Below are 7,931 nucleotides of genomic sequence, written 5' to 3'. Positions count from 1 at the left end.
GGCATATATCATGAATCAGAATTTAAGAATTTGTGTCTGTATTGTTTTACAATAAAGTATATCCTCCCTTGGATAACCTGTGAAATAAAATAAAAAAGAATAGTATTTTCTCATAGGGCACCTTTTGTTATACGGCCAATGACGTGATGGAAGTTTTTTTTGTGTCCATATGGTTTAGTTAAATTTAAAAGGGTTAACATTTGAAAATAAATGTACAAATTACATGCATACATTCTTTTATTGAGGACCTAGTCTAAAAGTTCTAGTTTTAATACATTTTGAGAGAATATTTGGAGGATGATGGCAAAAATGTCAATGTGGTGCAACCGTAAACGCTTTGTACCAAATAATTTAAGCAAAAGCTTGCTTAAAAAAGGTGAAATTCTCAATAAAACACTCTATTAACTAGTTTGGCATCATCTTACATTAGAACTATTTAATAGTAAATAAAAGTAATGGAACACCATTGTTCTGAAAATTACAATTAATTTGGGGGATCCTGTCAGTCAAGTAAATGTCCTGAAGCTTCAAGTTGGTGTAACCACCATTGAAGGAGGCATTTTGTTATGTGCAAGAAGACCATGTGATAGGAAATGATATCACAGAGAAAGATCCCTGATGACCCTAACTACTGCATAAAAAGATTAGTATCTCTCTTTAAAATATTCAAGTTTATGTTATATGTTTAGGATATGGTCAGGTATGCTTGTGTCAAATGGTATGACCGCAGTAAAACATTGATCATTCATCATAATTTTATTATTATTTTTTATTTTTATAATTTAAATAATTATGCTTGAAATATCACACCAAGGCCATGTGCTTGTGTCCATGATAATGCCTGTCAAATTAGATTTTAAATTTAAATGTCAAATGGTGTAACCGGTTACACCATTTTACTCCTATTACAAGCCTGTCTGTTAGAGGCCAATTCTGACATATATCAGTAGTTTATGATGCTGATTAAAGTTAAAGTATATTTTACACAATATTACACAACATTTAAATAAATATTACATTAAGTAAATACTACATTGGCACCTCAATTTGAACATGAACAGCAGCTTTAAAATACCTCAAACTCTTAACAATTCAGTGATAGGAGAAACGTTACTCAAAGATAAAAATGTACATTTATAAAATACAATTAATTGAATTTCTGCAATTTCACAATTAATACAATATAATAGAGGGCAATTCCATGCAAAGGTCACCCTTACCATGGAAAAAAACAAGTTGAAGAATGTCTTCACCTAGCCTCATCAACCTGACCTCCTATTCTATTATAAGTCTGATGTGCTGCACATTATCTCTGAGCCAGAACCTTTGAACTCACGTTTTACAAAACTAATGACAGAGGACTGGAAACATTTCAAAGCACACGCACGGCCCTAATCACACATGATTCTCCCTCTCTTACACTGTACACACAAACTCAACATTTTTGAAAACATGTTTTTACTCTGATGTGTTGTTCAGATGTTTTTCCTTCACTGAAATAATATGAAACACCAAGTTTACTTCACCTTTTTGACTGTCATGCTTGATTTTCAGTGTCAATTTCTTCAACAAACAATTGACTGTATGAGCAATATGGTCAGGTGGTGTAACTGGTTTGTGTCAATTGGCATAACCAGTATTTTTCATAAAAATATGATAATATACAGGAAAAATAATGTGTAATATAATGTACTCTGCTATTGCAGTGTAGTAATATGTTTATTTTTATTTTTACATAATTTGTCAAAGATTATTTAGAAAACAGAGGTGCTTTCAGCATATGTCCAGCTCAATATTGCAAAAATGCATACAGTTACAATTTAGAGATATCCCTAATAAAATCTTTTTCCATATGATATTTTAAAATGACATAATTATTTTGATGAGTACACTTACATACACTCTAGGTGGATAAAATATGTAATATTTTCATTCTTTAGTGGTTACACCACTTTACATTTTCAGGCGTATTCAGTGTTAACTTTTGTTAAACAAAATGGTGCAAATGTCATTTCAAATTACATGAAACCATCACAAATACAAAATATACATTTGAACATACCTTATGCAGGCTTTTAAAACAAGTTTTTATAAGATTTTTGAATTGCTCATCTTGCCAACCCTTATTTGTCATTAACTCTAAAACATTTAAAAGTTTGAGTGAACTCTGACAATGTCAGCAACAACATACAAGAGCATTACATCAAATAAACTTTAGTAAATGTACAGTACAATGTAATTAAGGAATTATATAAAAAGAACCATGAAACATTTCCTCCTGTCTGACAACGTTTAAGTGGATGTTTTTGTAGCTTTTTCTCTAAACTGTAAAACAAGGCAAAGTGGAAATGTTGAAAGGCTCTAATTAAACACTCATGGTTGGAGTGCTGGTTGGCAAAGTTCAGCTCAGTAATGAAAATAACTCAGTGATTCACACTCTGCAAAGTTAACTTTGGTCAGACTGAGGTCAATGCACACTACCTGCCTTTTTCATGTCCTGAGTCTGATTAAAATTTAAGATATAAAGTGCCTTATTAAATGTTCATTCTGAAAACAATTTTGATGTCTGGATTCCAGTTATCAATAAAATGTCTCAAATTACGATAAGTCTACCGTTACATTTATTGAAACTGATAAGTAAACCAAGCTATATATTGTATTCTATTGTATTGTATTCTATTCTATCTAATTAAATGTATTAAATATGTAGCCAAGTGGAGAAATTTCATGACATTTAACTCTAGACATTAATTGGATGTGGCCCTTAAATAACCAGAGTTTTGCGACACTTTCAATCTGGCACTCTTCATTTTGCACATGTGTGCTGGTTAGAGAGGTGAGAACGTACGTTGTGCAAGAGAGCTCCTTTTGTTCAACGTTTGAGAATTCTTTGGGTAAATGTCAAATTTGTACTATATTTATAAATTGTCTTAAATATGTGTTCAGAAGAGTTTGTTATGGTTTACTTTTGATATATGGATTGCATGCGTGGAGTTTGACCACGTTTCGTGCACATGCGAGGACTGGGTATGTAAATTTAGTATTAATAATATCTTATTTAATGATTGATTTATTATTATATGAGTGTTTTCCAAGTGAACATGTCTAATGAGATTCATATGAGATTTTTTAAAACTGTTATACAGTACTGTTCAAAAGTCTTAGGCTATTTATATCTTCAGCTTTAGTGTGTCAATAGGAAATATACATGTTAGTCTCCCAAACATTACTTTTGCAAATAGAAAATATTAGAATAGAAGAACAGGGAGCCCTGCAAGGCCCCCATAACCCCCCTTTTTATGCACAGTAAAAAATGCTTTAATTTCCTTAAAGCATTTTAAGCATTTTTAACCAGACTTTGAGTGATTTAAGCATGTGTTAAATGCATAAAATGCTTTGAGTGATTCAAGCATGTTTAAGCATGTATTAAGGTGATGTATGTTGAAGCATATGGGTAGGCTAATGTCCTGTTTTCATTTCCTGACCTATGCCTCTATCGTATTTCATTTTAAATTTGTATAAAATATTTTTTATTTTCTTCCTTTTTTAATAAAATATGACCCAATCGACCACAGTTTTTTTCTTTCTTTTCTAAAGAGCATTAGATTAAACCCCCAAAATATATATTTGTATCCTGTGTTCTTTATTCATAACCGACTACATATAAAAGCAAAAAAAAAATTATCAAATAAACAAGATTACAATATTACATGGACAAGCTATATTTAATGGCTGAGTGACATGTTACAAAACAATCGTTAACCTCTCTTATGAAGGTGCTGTGTTTAAGTGTTCAGCTGGCTCTCCCAAGCTCAATTCATTTTATGAACAATCTGAGTTGCAGGTTAATCAGGCCAGCGAGGACTAATCACTTCTTAAATATCGATATATTGTTTGTGCTTCCTTCATACTCTTATGATATCAGCTTAACCCATGCACTCAAATATATTCAAAAAGTGTTCATTTTAACAGCCATTAAAGCATAATTTGTAGAGGGCATATCATTAACCTTTCAGCAGAGCAATTTTGATGAGTTTGTCTCATGAAATAAACAGTACATACAGTATGTGCATGCATGCACATGCTTGCATGTTTTATTATGTAGAGGCTTTTGAGAGTATTTTATACATTAATAAGCAAATCTTTACAGAATGTGCCCAACAAATTCTTTACATGTGGATAATTTAAACAAGTCTTCTGTAAATGTAATATGTAATATGGCAATGAATAAGTCAATTCATACTACCACTTAAGAAAAATAAAATACTTAATTTAAGTCACTGTTTCCTGTATTGTTGTTTTATTAGGGACTTACATAAACAGACTGTATAGTAGTGATGGCCAGTTCATGAACGAATCGTTCTTTTGAACCAGTTCTTTTTAGTGAACGAGTTGAACAGTTCACCAAATTTGACTGAATCGTTTGAAAGTGTTTGTGTCTTGAATCAACACTGATCCTCAAATTACTCTATCTTAACCTGTCTCTCAGACGTGAATGACACTCTGACTCGAAATGACGAGCTACTTAAAATGAGCATGCATGTGATTAACGGGCGAAATGTATGTTTCTGGTGTATTTTGCTGAACATCAGAAATTATAACAAATAAAACATACTGGAAATATTTTTAAGTTATTATAACTTAATTAAATAAAATGTAATTATCAGGTAAATGTGCTTACATATGGCTTTATTGAATGTGTTTGAGCATGCGTTCTACAACGCCGAGGTATTAGAATTATGTACAGTGATGTCATCACACGATGACGTAAATTCACTGGTGAATCTTTTTTTTTAACCGGTTCATTGAAACAAACCATACGAAAGAACCGGTTTGAGGAAAATAATCAGACTTCCCATCACTACTGTACACAGAATGTAAAGACAACAAACCAATTTAATAAATTCTGTGATTTAATCTGACAATCTGACAAGATTTCTCTGACAAGTATTAAATGTGAACTAAAGCATCAAAGTACAAGATATCTGAGAAATGTGAGAGCAGTGCTCATCAGACCCTAATGATTTGCAATTTCTAGTCTAAATTAATTCAGACACATTAGAGCGAAACTTTGAAGCTTGTCACACTTTTGCTGAACAAAAACACACTCTAATTTAGGTGCAGCAAATAATCTCTACCTTTAATTTCTCCATGTTTTCATTCCAATGTACATCTGACACACTTCACCAGTACGGTCATCGGTTTTTAAGCTTCTGTCACCAAAGTCTGGACAGTGCTGAAAACTCATTCAAGCAGAAACGGGAGAATATGAATGAGATGAATATAATGTCTTTCTGGATGAACCAGGGCTGTGTTAGTTTCATGGTAGACTCCTCTCTTGAGAAAAGCCTCTATGGTCCACTTCCATATCACTGCTCAGTTGATGGTAGCCTTGTGGCTTCAGTGCACACCTTAACAAATAAGGGGTCACTGGCATGTGTCTGCCAATGAACATGATCTCCACCCATGACATTAAGATGTTGTGTATGTGTTCCTGTGTGACAAATATAGACAGCTATGTGTCATGTTTGAAAATTGTCTTAGATAATCAAGTAATGTATAGAGCTAAGGTTGGGAACACACACGCACACACACACTTAAACTTTCACTTTAGGGCTGCAACTAACGATTATTTTGATAATCGAAAATGATTATTCGACTATTCGGTTGATTATTGCAACGCTTAATCATTAGCTCTTAACCGGCTATTCAGTTTGTGCTTAGACTTAAAAGGTTGTATTAAACATGCTTACTAACAATAAAGAGGACAAAATCATCTTTTCAGAATATCTCTAAATGACATTCACTGAATTCCAAGGAAAAATATTTTTTTTTTTATTAATTTTATTCAGTAAAAATTCGCTGCAAAAAAACCTATTGTAATCAAGAGTTTTTGTCGTGTTTTCCATTGTTTTCCACATATTCTCTAAAAGCAAGTCTAAATATCTTATATGTTACTTCTCAGGTAAATGTATTTTGTTTATGTAGGCTGTTTTTAGATATTTTAAAATATTAAAATATTAAATATTGTATTCAACATTCTCCAATAACAATTTTTTCTTCTGCAGTATAGCTACTAATGTAAAGGTACGTTGTTTTAAAGGAGTTTTAGATATTATTTTTGGAAAACAAAAATCAAAAACTTCATCAAAGACTGATCAAAAACATTTTTGCAGTGTATAATGGGCTAAGACTACACTCTCTCACCTTTATTTTCACTTCGATCCATCTTTAACTCACAAAAACAAACTCTATCTTCTTAATAGAGCTGCGTATCACCGATTTACTTCACAATAAGATACACACGTGACACTGCAGTATATTATGATTCAATACATCACCATCCATCACGTTATTAATCTAGCTACAGCAAACGCGCACAAGGGATGGGCGTCCCAGTGCCAGAGGGTGCCTCAGTCAGGTGCAGTTTCAATCTCTCCCCCTTCGCGCGACCCATAGACGTGGCGCTGACCGCACAGAGAAATGCCATTTTTGTGGTTTGTTTATGATGAACTTCCTTATTATTTGAACTTTAATAAAGGATGGATTAAATATATAATACCATTGTTGTTTGCTTTTTAGATGCTCTTACGTGCAGGTTTTGCTTAAGTGGAATTCCAGATCCGGCTCTGCTTTATTTCACGATGACAGTGCTTCTGTATTTCCTTATTTTGCATTTTTCCATTATAATTCCATTATACTTTTGTGATCTACATCACCTGAAGCTGTTTGGCAAGTTTAGAGTGCATCTGGACATGTGTTTTCTTCCTCTTCTCAGTCAGGCGCCTGCTGCTGTGCTCCTCTCTCACGTTTCTATGATCTCATGTTACATTAAATGAGATCAAACAAATATTCGACAACAAAAGTGTTTGTTGACAATTTTTTATTGTCGACGTTGTCGATAACATAAACTAAAAGTTTCAGCCCTATTTCAGATGCAAAAGTGAAACTTAACAGGCACCACATTTCACTTTCAAATGTAAAAGTGAAAGTGCTTTGGAGTATGCATGTTTGACAATAAGTGTGAAAGACAAGGTTTTTCTTGAAGAGGTTATCAGTATTATAAGGCATATCTACAATCAAACCACATTGTGAAGGTCTAAATTTGGTGACAGATGCACCCATTCAGTCAACCTGACTTCACTGTGATTTGCTCAGAATCCCTAGATGTCTATACTTCATTTAAGATGTACATAAGTAAGATTGAGTCACATGTCCAAACTCTTACAAACATCTAAACTGAAACCATAAGTCACTCAAATATGTGCGTTACATTGATTTTACCAAGGGTAAGGAGTGGCTAACATGAAGTGAAGAGGCTAAACCCCCCTCTTTGGTGGTAAAATCACCCTAATGTGGCTTATTACTTATAATCTTGAGTGGCTTATTTCTTTTATAAAACAATGGCAATTGTAATATGATAAAAAAAACACAAATGTTCTATAAACAGTTGAAAGTATTATCACTAATAATTGGAATAAACAATTATTTTGCCAAGTAACAGTTCATTATGCTAACTGTTAACGGTTTACTGTTGCCAAGCATCATAGCAAATTGTTGCATTAAAAAAGAATATTCAGCTATACATGTGTAAATGTGTCAGTATTTTACAATGGCTTTGAACGTGACACATCCAATGAGATTAAAGAGTAAAAACCTTTATAAAAACTATTTTAGTACTACTCAGATTTATGTTTTAAGTGTATGTATTATTACAAAGACATGGACACAATTGACTGTTGCATAATAGAAAAAATGGCAAGCAATGGCTTTCACCTGTCCAAACAAGCTAATACAGTGGTTAGAGACTGACACCACACCCTGTGAACAGGAAGAATATGGTGGGTCTCTATCACACACCACTTGACATTTTCATCTAATTGGTTGTATGCATCAGGAGAGGCTTTAAGGCTTAACAAAGTCTCGTTTTA

The sequence above is a fragment of the Xyrauchen texanus genome, chromosome 23 (genome assembly GCF_025860055.1).
Source record: "Xyrauchen texanus isolate HMW12.3.18 chromosome 23, RBS_HiC_50CHRs, whole genome shotgun sequence".
In the NCBI taxonomy this organism is placed as follows: domain Eukaryota; kingdom Metazoa; phylum Chordata; class Actinopteri; order Cypriniformes; family Catostomidae; genus Xyrauchen; species Xyrauchen texanus.
Note: the sequence above shows the minus strand (reverse complement) of the source record.